This window comes from Melospiza melodia, chromosome Z, assembly GCF_035770615.1.
Source record: "Melospiza melodia melodia isolate bMelMel2 chromosome Z, bMelMel2.pri, whole genome shotgun sequence".
NCBI lineage: Eukaryota > Metazoa > Chordata > Aves > Passeriformes > Passerellidae > Melospiza > Melospiza melodia.
In genome coordinates this window covers 47,715,727-47,732,574 of record NC_086226.1, presented here as the reverse complement: position 1 = coordinate 47,732,574, position 16,848 = coordinate 47,715,727, and the positions used below count along the sequence as shown (strand labels likewise).

Sequence of the window (16,848 nt, the reverse complement as noted above, 5' to 3'; positions counted from 1 at the left end):
GGAGATCTGGCTTATTATTATTAATAGCGAGGAGCTCGCTCCTGTCGCACCCGCCGGGGAGCGCGGTGGGAGGAGGCGGCGGAGCGCTCCCGGCGCCGGGCTCTCCCTGCGCGGCTGCGGCGCCAACGCGCGGGGCTCCGCAGCCCCGCCGCACCCTCGCCGCGCCCGGCCCGGCCCCTCGCCCTCCGCCGGGCGCCAAGTTCCGCGGGCAGCGGCCGGCGCGGCACCTGGCGGCGGCACCTGCCCATCCCCGGCTCCGCGGGGGCGGCGAGGCTCCGCGGCCGCCAAAGTTGCGGCGGGGCCGGGGGGCCGCCGCCGCTGCCGGCCATCAAGTGGCTCGGTAAGGAAATGCAGGGGAGCGGGCTGAGCGGCGGCGGGGGCTGCGCGGGGCCCCGCGGGGAGCCCCGGCCCTCGCAGCCCCCTTTGGGCCGCTCGCCGCCCGCCTGCAGACGGCAGTGCTCGCACCGAGAGCCGCTCCAGCGCCCCCCGCCCCGCACACACACAGACACACACACGCACACACGCACACCCCCCACCCCTCCTCCCCACCCCTCGCTCGCTCCCTCTCTCCTCCCTCTCGTCGCTCTCTTCCTCCCTCCCTCTCTCTCTGCCGGCCTCATCGGAGAGAGTTGCAGGTACCTTACCTCTCACCTCCCCGCCGCCCCCCCACAGACCCCCTCCCCCCGCAAATTTTAAGGGGCAGGAGCCCCGGGAAGCCTTTTTATTAATTAATTAATTTATTTAGGTATTTAAAATCACTGTAAAAAAAAAATAAAAAAAAAAATCTTTGGAAGAATGACTCTTGTCGGAGTCAGGTCTGAAAACAGGGTTACCCCCCAGGAGCTAGCGGCAGCGGAGCTGGATCCCATCAAAACAGAACTGCCTGATGGGGCATGTGCTTCTCTCTCTTTGCAGTTCCTTCTGGGCCTGTGTGGACTAGGGGCACAACGCGGCGCCTGACTGGCAGGAGGGGAAAGCGGAGACTCCTTCAGGTTTCCAAAGAGGTCCGAGTGGACAGCATTAGTAAGTAAATTCTCTGTGCTTGCTATGTTCTCGGGCTTGTCTTCAGACTTTTTCTTAGCATTCACACACATGCATATGCACACACACACATACATCTTTATACATGTGTATATACCTGTGTATATATATGTGCATGCAATTCTGTTTTCAGGTTACTGCTCTGGTCAGAGAGAAACTTGGCCGTGGTAACTTGGAACTGTTTTTAGTGGGAGGGTGCATTAAGTGGTTTCCTGATTTTTTTATGAGTGAAGAAAATTGAAGGTGAATACTTGTTTAAAGGAACTGAGTGTGGCAAGTATTGTGTAATGTCATATTTCAGTGCAGGTGCAGGTATGTGGTAGAATACAGACAAAATCTAAACAAAGAGATACTCCCTCAGGAGGGGTCTGCAGAATGGTCTGACCTGCAAAGCAATGGCAGGTGACAGGACATTCAGTTTAATATGAAATGTGCCTGAGTTATAGATACTAAGAATATTTTTGTCCGCATTCAATTGTAAGCATTTTTAGTCCGTGTCTCTGAAGTTCTTAAATTTTTCATCAAGTTCTATATGTATAAAATGTGTGTATATTTTTTCTTCTGATGGGGATGACAGCTCTAGACAACAGCTTTTCTTTCTAAGAGCTTTTATAGGGCATATTCAAAAGTACTGATGGCACTGTTTTCGATAGGTGAGAAAGATCTAGGAGAAACAAAAAGATAAACTCATTTAAAAGGGTGTCATGAGCAGTGGAACTGAGGTTTGCTGGCTGAGCTGTAGAGTTAACAGAAGGTATGAAGATCATATAAATGTATGTCATGAAGTGTCTGCTGTTAGGTGTTGTTCAGCACTAAATATATCTGCATCTGGGAAAGAGAACTTTTGCAGGCATTTATTCTCTTGGGACAGTGGACCCGTTATCGACATTTGCCCCTTTTCTGGTAAGGGAGACAGCTAGTATTAGTAGTTGAGGGTTAACTGTTTCCTAGGTAGAGAAAAGAAATAACAATGACAGGTATGGCAATGAAAACGTTTGCTCATGTTTGCTAATATCTAAATAAAACCTCAGTGTTATGTCAGTAGAAATACAGTTGAGTCAGGTGTTTTTGAATGTACTGAAAGGAATCAATATCATTTCAGCATTTTTTCTCTATTCCGGCCAAATGGACTTGGATTTAAATTCTTCGTGTGTTGTATCTGTTGTAGGGACAATGTGGATTTGAATTAGAATAAATTAAAATTGTGTCTTTACAAATTCTTGGCAAATATGGGTTATTTTACAGTACAAATTCAGAATAAGACGGGCTGCTGTAAATAAACAATACAACTCAAATATCATATATATTAGGTCTTTACTGTTCACCTAATCAGAATAAAGTAGTGCTGTTAGAAGCCATTAAACATAAACTTACAAATGCATTTTATTAAACTTCGAAATGTAAAATTCATATTGCACTTTCAGGTGTAATTTAAAATCAGTCACAACTAATGAATGTCACTAGGAGTGAAAGTTTATCAGGGTCAAATAAAATGCATTTCTTCCTAAAGTAAAGAAAGTAGTTTATGTCACAACAGTAAAGAAAACTAGCAAAATTTACTTAGGAAATTAATGTGACACAAGCAGGAAAGACTAAATCTGCAGTAGCAGATGGATGACATTCAGAGTTACTTTCAGGTATTCATAATCTTAGAGCTAGGAAGGAATTACAAAGCATAGGGTGCAAGTTCTTAGACAGTGAATCAGGGTGACTTTCATATTGCATTAAAGTAGTCTTTTGGTAATTGCCATTTATGACAGAAAAAATACCCCATGAACTCGTGAACTTTTAATTAAAGGATAACACATTTTCTGACTTAGTAAGGAATCCTACTGATAGTGTTTTAGTACTATGAATTTACCTTTCAGTTTAAAAAAAAGCGCTTTTTACTCACTTTTTTCTAAATGACTTAGTAACATTTGACATGGCTCATTGCTGTATTGTACTCCCTGTGGACAGCGCATTAAAATAATATATCCAGCTAATTTGCATGAACTGTTTCGAGACTGCATGCAGTGAAGTTTATTAGGCTAAGCTTTCAGTTCTGCTAGGTGGCCCCAAACATGCAGCAGTGTTGAATGTCTAACAGTGTGTCTATTAAAAAAAAAAAAATTAAAAAAAGTACATATGACTAACCAAATAGGAACTATGTTGTCCAGTTTAGCTCAAATGTCTATGTACTTAATGTCTTTATTAGTTGGAGCACAGTCTTCATAATTTGTCTTTGGGATTTTCATTAGTCTAGGATATGTTGTGGCAATGCTTTAGAATCTATATGAAAAAGTACTCAAAACACACTCCACTTTTGCTGTAATTAATTCTCTGGGAAATGACCTGTGCCAAATCATGGCAATTAAATGTGATACATATTGTACTTGATTATATATTCAGGTACAATTATGAGTTTTTGGCATAGGCAAATGTCAAATTGGGTCAATCTGATTCAGAAGAAACGAGAGGACTTTAAGAACACCTATTGCTGTGCAAATACATAACTGATATAACAAAGTTGCATGTGTCAGCAGTAATGTGGTTTATTATGCAATTGTTCTTGTTATTCAGATCAGATAATAGTCTGATGAAATATATAAGCAGTCTACAGGGAATCAATGATTAATTCCACTGACATGTGCATATTTAACATTTCTTACTAGTAAAATCCTAGATACCTGCATTAGTTTTCAGAAGCCAAAGCCAACAAACATTGTCAACATTAATCACTTAATATACTGAACTCCCACCAAACTTTGTGGTGATAAAGTCTGATGGAAAAATAACGCCAGTGTTTCCTTCTTTGCTCTTTGCTAAATGTGGCTTTGCTGAAGAAACTGACAGTACACAAACAAACATACTGCTTGATAGCACAAACTATTTTAAAATGGGGAATGTGGTAAATATCAAGTAACACACTGATGCTTTAATCTTGGTTTGTCTGTGCTCTTTTAAGAACTTACACCGCATTGATAACTTTTGTGTGTATAGGGGTAATAGTTCTACAGAATTGAAGTACTGTAACTAGTTGGAGAAACAAAGGTATCATTGTTGGCTTTATTGGAAAACAAGTGAGTTCAGCATATAGGAAAAGATCACTGATACTTTTCATCAGTCCAAAGCTTGTTCAGTACAAAAACAGATTGGTACCTGAATCTCACATAATTAGAATAAGCTGTATTGATTTACTATCACTTTAAAGACCTCCTAACCAGCAAATATAAATTTAACATTTATATGGATGTTCTATAATTTAGGGTTTTGGATTTTGATAACTGTACTCAAGGAAAGTGGGTTTTTTCCTTCATTAGTAGCCATAAAGATTGTGTGGAAAATGGCTAAGGCGGAAGAGACGTTCAGGGTGTTCTTTAAAATAGAAAAAAAAAGAAGTGAAAAGGCCATAGAAAGAGCTCAGATTCAAATGTACTTGAGCTGGAGAATGCCTGTATATGTGGTGTTTTATTTTGTTTTGTTTTCCACACATACATTATAACTAGAAGTTTCTTAAAGAGATTTTATGTTACCCCTTTTTCTTTTCGACTTTCCACCTTGAAGTTTTGCAGCTATAATCGTAGCAAACTCTGACAAAGTTGGCGAGGCACATTGTGTCACAGTGACAACATAATGATAGAAATGGAGTCACAAAATATTGACAAGAAGTGCAGTTAGATTATATGGTTTTGGACTTATTTGATTGTGAAAAAAAATACTTAGTAGCAAACACAAATTCTAGTAGGAAATAGGCAGTAGGCATGAATTAATTCTCAAATGAGAACTAAATATATTTGATAATAATGACTACAAGAAGAAAACAGACACAGGCAAAAGGAATGCATATTGGGAGATTTTTTTAAATAATTCTTAATGCTTTTAGATGCTGTTTGATTTTCAGTTTATCCGTTCTAGTAGCTTCTTTTGTAAGATCCAGCATGAAACAATAACAGAAAAGCTAGCAATAAACAGAAAACTGCTGCAAATTTACTACTTTTGTGGTCAATATGAAGGATGAATTACTAATCTATTTTCATTTGTTGTCAATAGTTGCAGCAATGATCCTATTTGTCTTACATTTATATTCTGTTAAATATGCTTTATTTAGACTATTGTGTAAGAAATAGTATTCTTTACATTCTATATTTCTGTAGTGGTAACTTTGTAGCCACTTCTAAAAAGTGGAGTTTTTCTTGTCAATACATAAAATGAAGATCTAGTTGAATAAAATTTTAACTGATTAGCTACAGAATATGGTTTCTAAAATCAGTTTTATAAAATTTCTGCCAGCAACACTGTGAAATTGATCAAAATACTAGTATGTTTTAAAGTTTTCCTGAATAAAGTCATGCTTCAAATGCCTTTAAAGTTCTTTGAAATACTATTATACTTTCCAAATTATGTACTTAGACTATGTTGAAAGTAAAATTAAGATTTTGGAGATGTCTTTTGATAAAGAGAATTCTAGATGTGTATGTTTGCAATATGAAGAAGGCTCTGAATAGTCCGATGATTTTCCTGAGAATGCTGTGGGGGATTTGTTCCAGCTGTAAGCAGCATGAGCTCATATAGTTGCTAATTAACAGATAGATACATATTACAGGCCCAGTACTCTGCTTTGTCTAAATATTTGGTTTAGAAAAATGTTTTTCTACATCAGGCAGTCCCATATTTGTGTTGCATCCCATTGTGAAAAGCTGCTTAAACTAAATTTTTCATGTATTTCAGGATGGCTTCTCAAAAGGTAAGGTGATGTTTTGGTGCATACGGTGCATTCTGCTTTTCTTTTGAATTTAAAAAATAAGAGCTGTACACAATGGCATTCAAGAAATCACTCTTTCTCCAGGATGCTGCTTTTTATTTGGTTTTAGGTTACTTAGCTCATTTGCAAAATGTGTTACACTGCCCAGTACTGAAATGTTAAACACATATGCTTTTAGTTTGCAGTCAAAAGGTGGGTTGAGGGGAAGCTGCTTCAGCTGGGGTGACTGTCTGTGAACATAAAGGAGGACTCATGAGCTTAATGGGAAGTGGGATTATTTAGCTCTTCCAGGTATCACGGAAACTGCGTGTGTAAGGTGAGCTCACATTTCCAGAGGGGTCCTCCCAGCTGGTGAGCTTCTCATGGGTGACAGCTCAATTGCTTCACGATGATGATTGATTTAAGATGACCAGCCTGAATAAAGGTCCTCTGGTGGCAGCAGATTGGAAGTGTACACCAATCTGTCTTCTGGGAACAGTAATTGTTACAGGCACTGCAGCAGAAGTAACTGCTGCATAAGAACAATTGCATCTACTGTAGTCTGAAAGTGAAGTGATTTTTAGACTCTCATGCAGCAGTTTAACAGTCAATGTGGGAGTATGTCAGGCAAAGTAAGTTTGCTCTAGCTTTGACGCATTCTTTCTTTGTCTCACCCCTACACACTTAAAATGTACCTTTCATTGTGGTGCAAGGCATAAAGTCTCACCAGACCCTGTACTACATAAACCAGCATTTAAAGTAGTTTGGTGTTCTCCTCACTCTGCTTGATCTTTTAGTCAAATGTGGTTTTCTTCAGTCTTTAGTTAAAAAAAAAAATAAAAAAGTTCTCCATACTGTAACTAACTGCACTTAGATCTAACATAGAATATTAATTTTTAGTATATGATTTTTTTTGTTTTCTAAGCAGGATTTAAATAAGAATACTAATTGTACAAATTTTTAATCTATGTTGAAGGACTTCCTTTTAACCTTAAAGGCCAGTTCTGTATTCAACGTCTGATGAAGGACAGCATAGTCTGAATTCTTGCACATAAGTATAAGGTAGAGCAGTGATGTAACTCTTACTTAGGTAGCTACAGAATTACTGGCAGTACCAAAAAGATGAACTAAAACTATGTGTGACTTGCCCTTCATTTGGGTAAAATGACATAAGGATATCCATTCCATCAATTTAACAATCAGAGGTGGTGCATGATCTTAGTTTTGAAAGATTTTCTTTTAAATTAAAAGGACTATGCTGTGAGGCAAAGCTCAAAGCATCAGCAGTTCTCAATGGAAAGGGTTCAAAGAGAATGCGTGTGCACTGTCTATGTCTTAGCATGAGTTGCTTTCCCTTACTTATTGGAACTGAGGCTTGCCAGATGGCATTCTCAGGCTTCTTCAGAGAGATAGGAAACCATAAAGAGTTTTGTCTTTATCAGAAAACATAATAGTATAAAATTACAGCTGATACTTTTCTCTATCTAGGTTTTCCTGAAGGAAGTGTATGGTTTTCTGACTTAAGTTTTGTGCACTTTGACCATGATGTTACTATACTGATGCATTAGTAGTACAAACCAACTCCCAAACTGTCATGTAACTAGAATATTAAAGTTTATAACAAAAGAAATCAGACTTGAAATATATTTTGATGAGATCTTGAAACCTGAAAAATTTGTGTGATGGGAGGAATGCGCTGGGAGCGGTTTGATCAACATTAAATCATTATTACTGACATATCTCACATTTGTTAGCAGAAGTATTTATGAATATGCCAAGAATTTCTCTTTGAGAGAAAATTTGGCTAACTTTTTTATATGTTATAAATTTCTGAAAATTGTAGGTACAGATAAGTCATAAAAGTGAGTTTCAAATAATTAGTTGCCTACAACCTTTAGTATAATTTCTGTGCATACCATTCATAGTTGCCTACAACCTTTAGTATAATTTCTGTGCATACCATTCATAGTTGCCTACAACCTTTAGTATAATTTCTGTGCATACCATTCATAGAAATATTTCTAATGAAAAGCCGTATTATTCATTGGTATTCCTTCACAAACAGAAATCTGCACAGCAAAGCTCATTAATTTCAAATTTGACATCAGTAGTTATGGTCTGGCATCATTAGCATACCAAATGGAGTACTTAACAAAAAATAGGGAGAAAAGTAGAACTCTTGCATTAATATAGTGATAACCTGTGTTCCCCTTTGAATAATTTAGCCATTTCTTCAGTTTTATGCACAAATACTCCGTGAAACTTTCCTTTCTCCCTATGAGTAAAAGATATACTAATGGCTTTTTTACACAATTTGTCCTAATCTTACTTTTTTTGTTTTCTTTTTTTTTTTCCTAAGATTACTGGGTAGCTATAGTTGAAATGCCGCAAAAATTTATTTGCCTGTTTTTTCAGTGTGTAGGCTTTAGAGTGGGTTGATTTGACTTCTCTTCTTCCATGTACACCCAGTGTCCTCTGACAATTCATTGAAGCAACAATCAGTCAGTGAGACTGGAAATTCTTTTGTCAAATGCATCAGCTAGAAAGTGTACAATGGACAGCAAATCTTCAAGAGCTGCCAAAAGATATGAAGGTCGGTATACTTGGGTAACCAAATATTCTTAACCATGCTACCCATATCTGTGAAAGTCTTCAGCAAAATTAAGTTTCTCAGTGTTAATTGGATAAACAGCACACAATAATTGTTACTTGGAGAAAAAGGAAAATGATTCAAAAGGGAAGTATTTCAAATTAATATATTCTGCGTTTGTAGAGCAAAGTTCAGTGGGTTTCCTTTGCCATTTGTTTTCAATCCTTTATTCTAATGGAGAAAAGAGGCAAAGTAGTAAAAAAAATAATGATACCTGCTGAAGGCCATTTGATGGAAAAATGGGCAGGAAATGTGGTTTGAGTTTTTTGATTTTTTAAAAAATTATTATTATTTTGTTGTGTTCTTGCTGTTATTCTTTTTTTCTGGGCAATCTGTATTAAGGAAAAAAAAATCTAGAATTAAAAAATTTCCTAAGCAGCCTTCATACAGGTTGTGCTCCCTTGACCTAACCAAAATGCATGATTTGTCCTATTTTAAAATCTCTTTAATTTGAAAATCCCCAATAGGTTTTTGTTTGTTTCTTTCTTTTCTATTCTAGGATTATTAGAGAAAAGTGATCTTTGCATTTGGCTTAACAAAAATAATTGTGCTGCAGCATCTGCTTTTCATCATCAACTTTAGGTTTCCACAGGTTTCTGTATGTGTGGAAATGCAATCCCTAGATATTTTCATTGTCATATTCTACATGAAATAATAAATTGAAATGTATCCAAATATATTTCTGCTCAGAATCTTCTTTTTTCTTCTCAGCATGGAAGCAGCCTTTTCCACTTTTTCCCATTGTCTCATTTTTTCTGCCCTTCCTTTGCAGAAGGCTGTAGCACAGCTAGAGTGTCTAATTATTTTTAAAGTAGATCATAATTTAGATTTCTGCTCTCCCTCACTGATCGTAAGCATAGTGGCCCTTCTGGGGTAAGAATTTGTTTTTAAGGGTGATGTCCTCAACCTACTTTGTGTTTTCCCAAACTGATAAAAATGAGAAAGAAAACACTCCAGCTTATGTAAATTTCAGATGCTTCCGAGTGTAGGTGAAGAGATAAAGTAACTGATAGAGTTCTGCTACAGAATCAATAAAGTGGACATTTATGAATTTTGGGATGAGTTTAGGTGTGTTAGTGTCTTTGAGTAACACTGAAGTGCAGTTATAAGATTACATCTCTTTATTCCCCCTCCAGTTCTCTGACAGGTCTTGGTTGGCTTGAGAACTGAATGGGGAAAGAAAAGAAAATCTATGAATGTGCATGTTCTGTTAATTTTATCAATTGTCAATGCTGAACAAATTAAAAAAGACATTAATTATGACATTTATTTAACCAAGCATTTCTTGGTTACTTAAATTATGCTTTGTGAAAAAAAAAATTGCAATTTTTGTTTCATTGTATATTAAAAAAAAAAAAAGAAATTGTTAAAAGAAGCATGATGAGGAAGAAAGGGAAGTGAGGGTACAAAATGGATAACAGAAGTGGAAGAAATCCTCAGCAACAGTCATGTTATTCAGCTCTCTGGTGCAGTGTCAAGTCAGATGACCCTCAAGTTTTGGTCGCCTGACCATAGGTGATTTATGCCTTTGAGATGCCCTCAGGTAGTTGCTCAGTGCAAGGCTAGTGTTCTCTCATAACAAATGCAGCTGGTCCCGTACAGGTATTTCAGAAAATAAAGAACATATACAATTGCATGTTCATTTGCATTCAGGATTATGAATTGTGCACGTCTATATTCTGATGTTGTATCTAGAACTTTGCCTTTCCTCCTTGCCTTTCCCAAAGGCAAGGATTTTTTCATGTTATGCTAATTATATCTGATGCTAACAGAGCTCCCTTAATCAACACTTGTGCTTAGCTATCAGCATAATTAGATTAATTATATTTTGGAGACATCCTAGAAATCCTATCATGCATGTATGAATCTGCGCATGTTGAAAGTGACATCCTTGTCTTCAAATTCAGAAACAAGCTTTTGTTTGCTTGTTTTGTCATAATTTTTTCCTCTTTTGTCAATGATGTACAAATTGATGGAGTCCAAAATCTTATGCTGCTAATTATAGTCCATCCACAGGATCAGCTTGTGTGCTTTCCTGCTCTGACACTATGCTGGTGCCTCTGAGACTAATGTGATGAACTGTGTAGTGTCACACCACCTTTTTTTTATTTGCTACTTTGGTAGGTCACCTTTTCCAGATTTTGGAAAGAAAGATGGACCTAGAGATCAGTGTAATATAATTATACTGAGGTGTTTTTTCTGTTTTTGTATTATTGACATTTTGACCATTATGCAACCAGTAAAGATTACTGGCAGTAATATTTTCTTTTGAGGTCAGGGTTATTGATTTTGGTGTAGAAGCAGAGTTGATAGGATAAATCTTACAGTGATAATACTATTTGTATGTAACTTTTGACAGCATTTGGTTTGGACAGAAAGTTTGGGATTTACTGAAGTCACTTGGATATTATGCTCATTAAATGATTGTTGAAAAAGAAATATAAGTGTTCAGCTTAATAAAAGATATTGCAACTAGCATGCATGAGAGACGACTCTTACAGACAGAGATCTCCATCTATCAAGGCTTTATAAAGGCAATAGTATAGATCTTGTTTGTGAGCCAGAAACATTTTCCATAATCAGTAGATGAAGAGATTTTCCAAGATTATCCTTATAATCACAAAGAATAGAGAAGCTTCATAAGCAGAAAAAAGGATCCAAGAAAAACTTTATATTGCTTCATCTAATTTCATGAAAATATATATCCCTCATCCTTGTAGCGTGGAATTCCAGTTTATGCAAACTGTAACATCTGTCTATGGTGATTCGCTGGCTGTCTGCTCTTTAATAACTTGGGGAAACAAACCAAAAATAAAATGAAATAAAATATGTCAATTTGAGCTTTTCATGACTTAACCTCACTCAGTGTTACCAAAAGTATTATATTATATTTTGTTCTCATTTATGTCTGAATCAAATGAAAGTTGCAAGGCAGATATAACTTGGGGGATAATAAGGAAGATGTATAATAATTATGTTAATAATAATAATGGCTTTACCTTATGGTTGACAGCAAGACCGCACTGTTAATTTCAGAGGAAGTCGATTTTATTTTGTTGCCTAATATTCAAGGAAAAGTGTAAAAGCAGAGTAAACAATATTCTTTTTTGTTTGCTTTGCTATTAAATTGGGGTTTAGCAGTGTTAGGAGGGAACTAAGACGTTACTTGTAAAAGATATTCATGTGTGATAGTGAAGAAGAAAAAGATGACATACAAGCATAATTTGATTTTTATCCAGTATAGCCCTGTAGGAATGATAACTTGTAAAATCTGAAAACAAGGTGTTTAAAAATTTATATAGGTGTCTATTCCTTTTTTCAGGGCGAAAAAAATCTGAAACTATATCCACAAAAACCCAAGTGTGACCAACATGTTCAGGCATTATTGGAACAGTAACTGAAGTTTTAATTGACTTGTATTACCCTGCACAACTGTCCCTATATCCTGATAGCACTTTACTATCAGGAGCTGCTGTGTATTTTGAGCTGTAAATAAGAGAGGAGTTACAGAAAGTACCAGATAGGGCGGTTTTATGAAGCAAAGATAACCAATCAAGAAGAGCATTGCACTGCTAGACTTACACTGCTTCTAACAAGAGTTACTTTGTGCCTTCCATCAATAAAAGTCTTACATGGAAGGCAGTGGACAGGAATCTGGAGGAATGGCACAATCTTTTCCTTCCCTCCTGGGACCAGGAATTAAGTCTTTGTCACATCTCTCCTCAAACGTAGTTCCAGGAGGCCTTTTTTAGCCCTTAGAAATTTGCAATTCATATTAAACTATAGATTGATTATAAAAACACAAATTAATAAGATTGGTATATCCACATAGCCACAGGCAAATTTTATTCACAAAACTGCAATAAAAAAGGAAATTAGTGTAATGTACACTGTGTGTAAATTCATGATGAAACAGTTTCCACAAAATATCAAATTGTAATGTTAACTCAACATTATTATAACTCTTGTATGATGAGATATAATTGTATGTTCTATTTATTTTCACAGTGGTATTTGAAAGCAACCATCTTTAGAGTGTTAGAACTAGTGAAAATACAAAAGAAATCTCCATTATTCTAATTATGAATATTTCAAAATGCAGCTATTCAAAATGTAAGCTGTTCCAGTAAGTTGATATTATAATTTAAGTACTAATTTTGTTTTTTTTAAATATTTTTTCATGCTGATCAGCAGGGTTTTTTTGTTTGGAGAAGGCTATAGAATGATTTTTATATATGCTTCTGAGGAAAGACTGACACATAGAATGCTCCTCTTCCTCCCTCCACTATGAAATTATTGGAAAGATTTCAAAAATTGGAAATTAAAGTATGTGTGCACTAGAAAGGCACGGATCACTATTAAATATAGCAGCATGTTGCATAAGTCAAATAGTTGCAGTGGAAGCACAGATGATATATAAAATAAGAAGAGCCAGCTATACTGAGGTCCAAAGGTACAGTTTACATACAGATATGAATGTCACAGAATAATGGCCTCCATGTTAATCAGAGGACAGCTGAGCCCAGCTGGCATAGCTAATGAAGCAAGGGTACTTTTTCATGTGCTTCTTTTATGCAAGTTCATCACTACCTAGAAAATGTAAGTAGTCAGACAAAGTTGACACAATTTGGGTGAGTGGTTTCCTCCTTTTCACAATGGTTTATGTGTTGTCACAACTGTAAACCGAAAGAGAATCTACTAGCTACTGAAGAAATAGCCATTCAAAACATTTTTTAAATTAAAGTAGGATTTTTTTTTTAAACATCTTGAAGATGACTGTATGGTTGTACATTGTACATTGTAAATTGTAAATTGTTTTGTTTTCTGGCAGCATCTTGGTTTATTCCACACTCTGTTGCCTGGCTTGCTAACATAGTCTTAGTTATTTGACTACATGTCTCAAGAAGTAACAGCTTTTTGTTATTTGGTAAGTTAAGCAAAAGTTAACTGTACATACACATTCTTACAGAAACTTACAATATTGCACTGAGTTCTGTTTTGACCTGAAATATTGTGGGACAGACAGTGTCTTACATCTAGAATCTTTAGGCTAGAGATTACCTGAATGATCATTAAGCCCAAACATCAGCCGAGTATCAAGGGCCCTATCAACATGGATTTTTTGGATTACTTCCAGGGATGATGATTCTACCTCTGGATATGCTGTCCCACGTGCTTAATTTTGGACCATAGAAAAAACACAATCTTAATTATGAAAATCATTGCCAGAAATCTCTAACAATTCCTTCTAATAAATGTAATTGCAGGGAGAAATAGCTGACTTAAAAATAGTCTCTCTCATAATGCAAGAAAATTTTTTTTTTTTTTCTGGTAGCTTGATAGGTGGGCACAGGTTTGTTTTTATCGGTTCCTGGGTCTACGTCATAAAACACACTGCCTGCTTGTCGAATATAGAGACTATAAAATCAACATGATCTAAGGAACCCTTGGGCTTTGTACTCACCAGAAATCAGTGGCAAGCTCCAGGTCTTGCTGATGAAAAACCTTCAGTGATACTGCATTATAATTAGATTCTTGGAAATGTGCTGGAATGATGATTAGGGAGAGTGAGAAATAACACTGGGACTTTTTTTTTCTGTTAAAACAGATCAGGTGTTGTTTAATGCCTCTTATCTAAATGGAAATATTATTCTTTATTTATAAGTGAATTCTTGTTACGTGATCATGAGCCAGTGTCATTGGAGAGCAATTCAGTTGGTTTTCAATTCAGTTTAGGATGCTGATTCTCCTTATAGGCTACTAGTCATTCCCATGGCACATCAAATCATATTGTAAACACAATGGAAGTGAGGCCAAATATGCTGCAAACATGTCACTTTTATAGTAAGACTCTAAAAAGAAGGTTTTGTGCTTTTGTCTCCTGGATTGTTACTATGAAACCTATAAATTATTTGAGACCTTGGTTCCAAATTGATTTCAGGGCAAAAGTTCCTTAAATGACAAAGTCTTTACTTATACTTTTTTGACTAAATGGGTGATTATCTTCCTTTTTGTTGTTTTTTTGCTCCATTATCTTTTTTTATTTACATAGATGTTGCCTATTTTTACTTGTGCTGTTAGAATGCCTTGTTTAGAGAAGATTTTATGGAACTTTAAAAGATCATTCAGCTATTTGACGTACTGAAGGCTTGTGAATAATTTTTAGTTAGGCTTGCAAATAATTTTTAGTTTGGCCCATAATTTGGGAACCCAGATTAAATTAATTTATATACAGGAATTCTTGTGTTAATTAAGACTTCAGTTTAAGCAGAAGGTCCTATGCTGTTTTTCAAAGGTCACTTTTAAAAAACATGTATTATAAGAACTGGAAAGCATGATTAAAATGGATTTTTTTCCCTGTTGAGGTTGACATATGGTTTGAATTATAAATCATGAAATCTTGTATTATTTTAGTAATTTAGCCAAGCTGTGCTAAGACCCTGAAACAGGAGTGTATATAACGTTTTCTTCTTTTCCCTCATAACATGGAAGTGAAATCTTCATATATTTACTTCTTTGAAATGCAAATGGTAAAATAAGTAAATGGCTTATTTCTTTTGATTGGGTGGCATGGATGTTTTTCTTCAAAATAGACTATATCTTTCAGTATGGAGAAATCAAACCCTTGGATCCTTGGCACTGTGGAACTATGACACCTTCCGTTCAGTGATGTGATCAATTAAATAGATTAAGATCAGAAAAATGCAAGGCACTTGTTAATTTTTGCTGTTAGTCACTGAACTTGATGGCTATCAAATGACTTAGGTAAAACAGCTGTTTATAATAAATGTTTATAAGAATTTATAAACAGATGTTTATAATAACTCGTTTATTTCAAAATATTCTCAAACTGGAAAGGATATTTCTGTCTCAAAAAAAAAAAATCCTGTGTTATGTTGTCCTCCAAATAAACAGTTTTAAATAGCAGACATGGCTTTTAAGTAATGCATACTGCAGTAGGCTTTTGTATGCAAATCTCCTTTATGGTTTACATATATTTAAAGATGCTTGTGCTTTCTATACAAATAGAAAAGGCAAAGATGAAATAATGCAGTGTGCAGTGATACAAATCAGTGCAAATTGGCTTGCAAGCAATTTTTTGGGGTGAGACAGAAGTAACACAAATTCAGCTGATAAAAAGTTGCATGTGTTTTGTTTTTTGGGGGTTTTTAATAGTTTTTTTTTTTTGTTGTTTTAAGAGTGTTTGGTATTCAAAAGTGGGGTTTAACTGCTAAAATAGGAGGCAAAATATAGTTATCTTAATGCACTTATCTTCAGTTGAAGATGATATCTGACGTCACTTTTGACTTAATGGCCCTGAACTACCTGAAGTATTGATTCCTGGAGTAAATGCTGAGAATAACATTTGGAATTTTAGAGTTCCTGATTATATGTTACTTCTTTCATTCAAGATAATGCTGTCATAATATGAAAAACTGAATGCTTTGTTATCTTCAGATAAAATGTGTTGATTTTCTTAAATGAAGAAATAAATGTAAACTTGTTACATATGATAGTCATGGCTTTTTTTTTGAGCATGTATGAATTATTTTTCACTTTGTTCATATGTATGTAGACATATTTGCATGCAGAAGAAAACAGGTAAAATAAAAAAGAAAAAGCAAGCAAACATATTTGCACTGTCAGGAAACAGCTTTCTGACTGTCTTTCTACTATAGATTACAAAATTATGTACACTGAAGATACTCAACAGCTTGTTGTGTCGGGGGTAAATACCTCTTATGAAGCTATTTGAATGCAAATGTGAGTGGACCCAGAATTGAATGGAAGACTTATGAGATTAGAGCCAGTGGTCTCAAGTGTTCTGTGGTTTTCTGTTATCAGGACACACAGTGTAATATTTAATTCTTCAAATTTATCTTGCTTCTAAGATGCCACAAATTAAATGGAAAAAGGAATGTTTAAATAAAGTCCCTGTTGACAGTTTCTTCCAAAGAAGAGTGGTTCAAAAGAATGAGATGTGAAGAGGAGAAGTTAATTTAATGCAGCAACCTTCCTGAAATTGTGTGTGTCTGTGTGTGTAAGGGTTTTGCACATGAATGTACGTGGGATCCCACTGACCTCATCTGCATGTGGTGACATAGTCATATTGGTTTCTTAATGTTGTCTTACAAAAGAAAAGAGATAAATATATATTTTATTATGTAAGTATTTTTCCCATCTGCATTATTTGTGTGTTTTTTTATTTTGTTCATACAGTCTGGGGTCCTGACAAAGCCACAGGATTGTGTAAGCTGGTTGACAACACATTTAGGGCCGAGTAGGAAGGACATTAAAACATTGTACATCCAGAACTCCAAATCTCTTGTATGTGACTTCTCCTTGTGGTGCAGTATTACTTTAAATCCTGAAATAGATGTTTCCAAAACAGTAGACAGCTTGTTTAAGCCAGCTGTCTAAACCAGTGATATGT

The 16,848-nt window shown here is 36.0% G+C and overlaps 1 protein-coding gene across 18 annotated transcripts in view; it reads left to right on the top strand.

Moving 5' to 3' along the window:
- Nucleotides 1-557: 557 nt before the first annotated feature.
- Nucleotides 558-16,848, top strand: part of PTPRD (protein tyrosine phosphatase receptor type D) — a 1,164,217-nt gene continuing 1,147,926 nt past the window's right edge. For all 18 annotated transcript variants that reach the window (XM_063180610.1, XM_063180611.1, XM_063180604.1 and 15 more), the window contains exons 1-2: nt 558-635; nt 916-1,023. The gene's annotated coding sequence lies outside the window, so the exon portion shown is untranslated. The remainder of the gene's footprint in view (nt 636-915; nt 1,024-16,848) is intronic.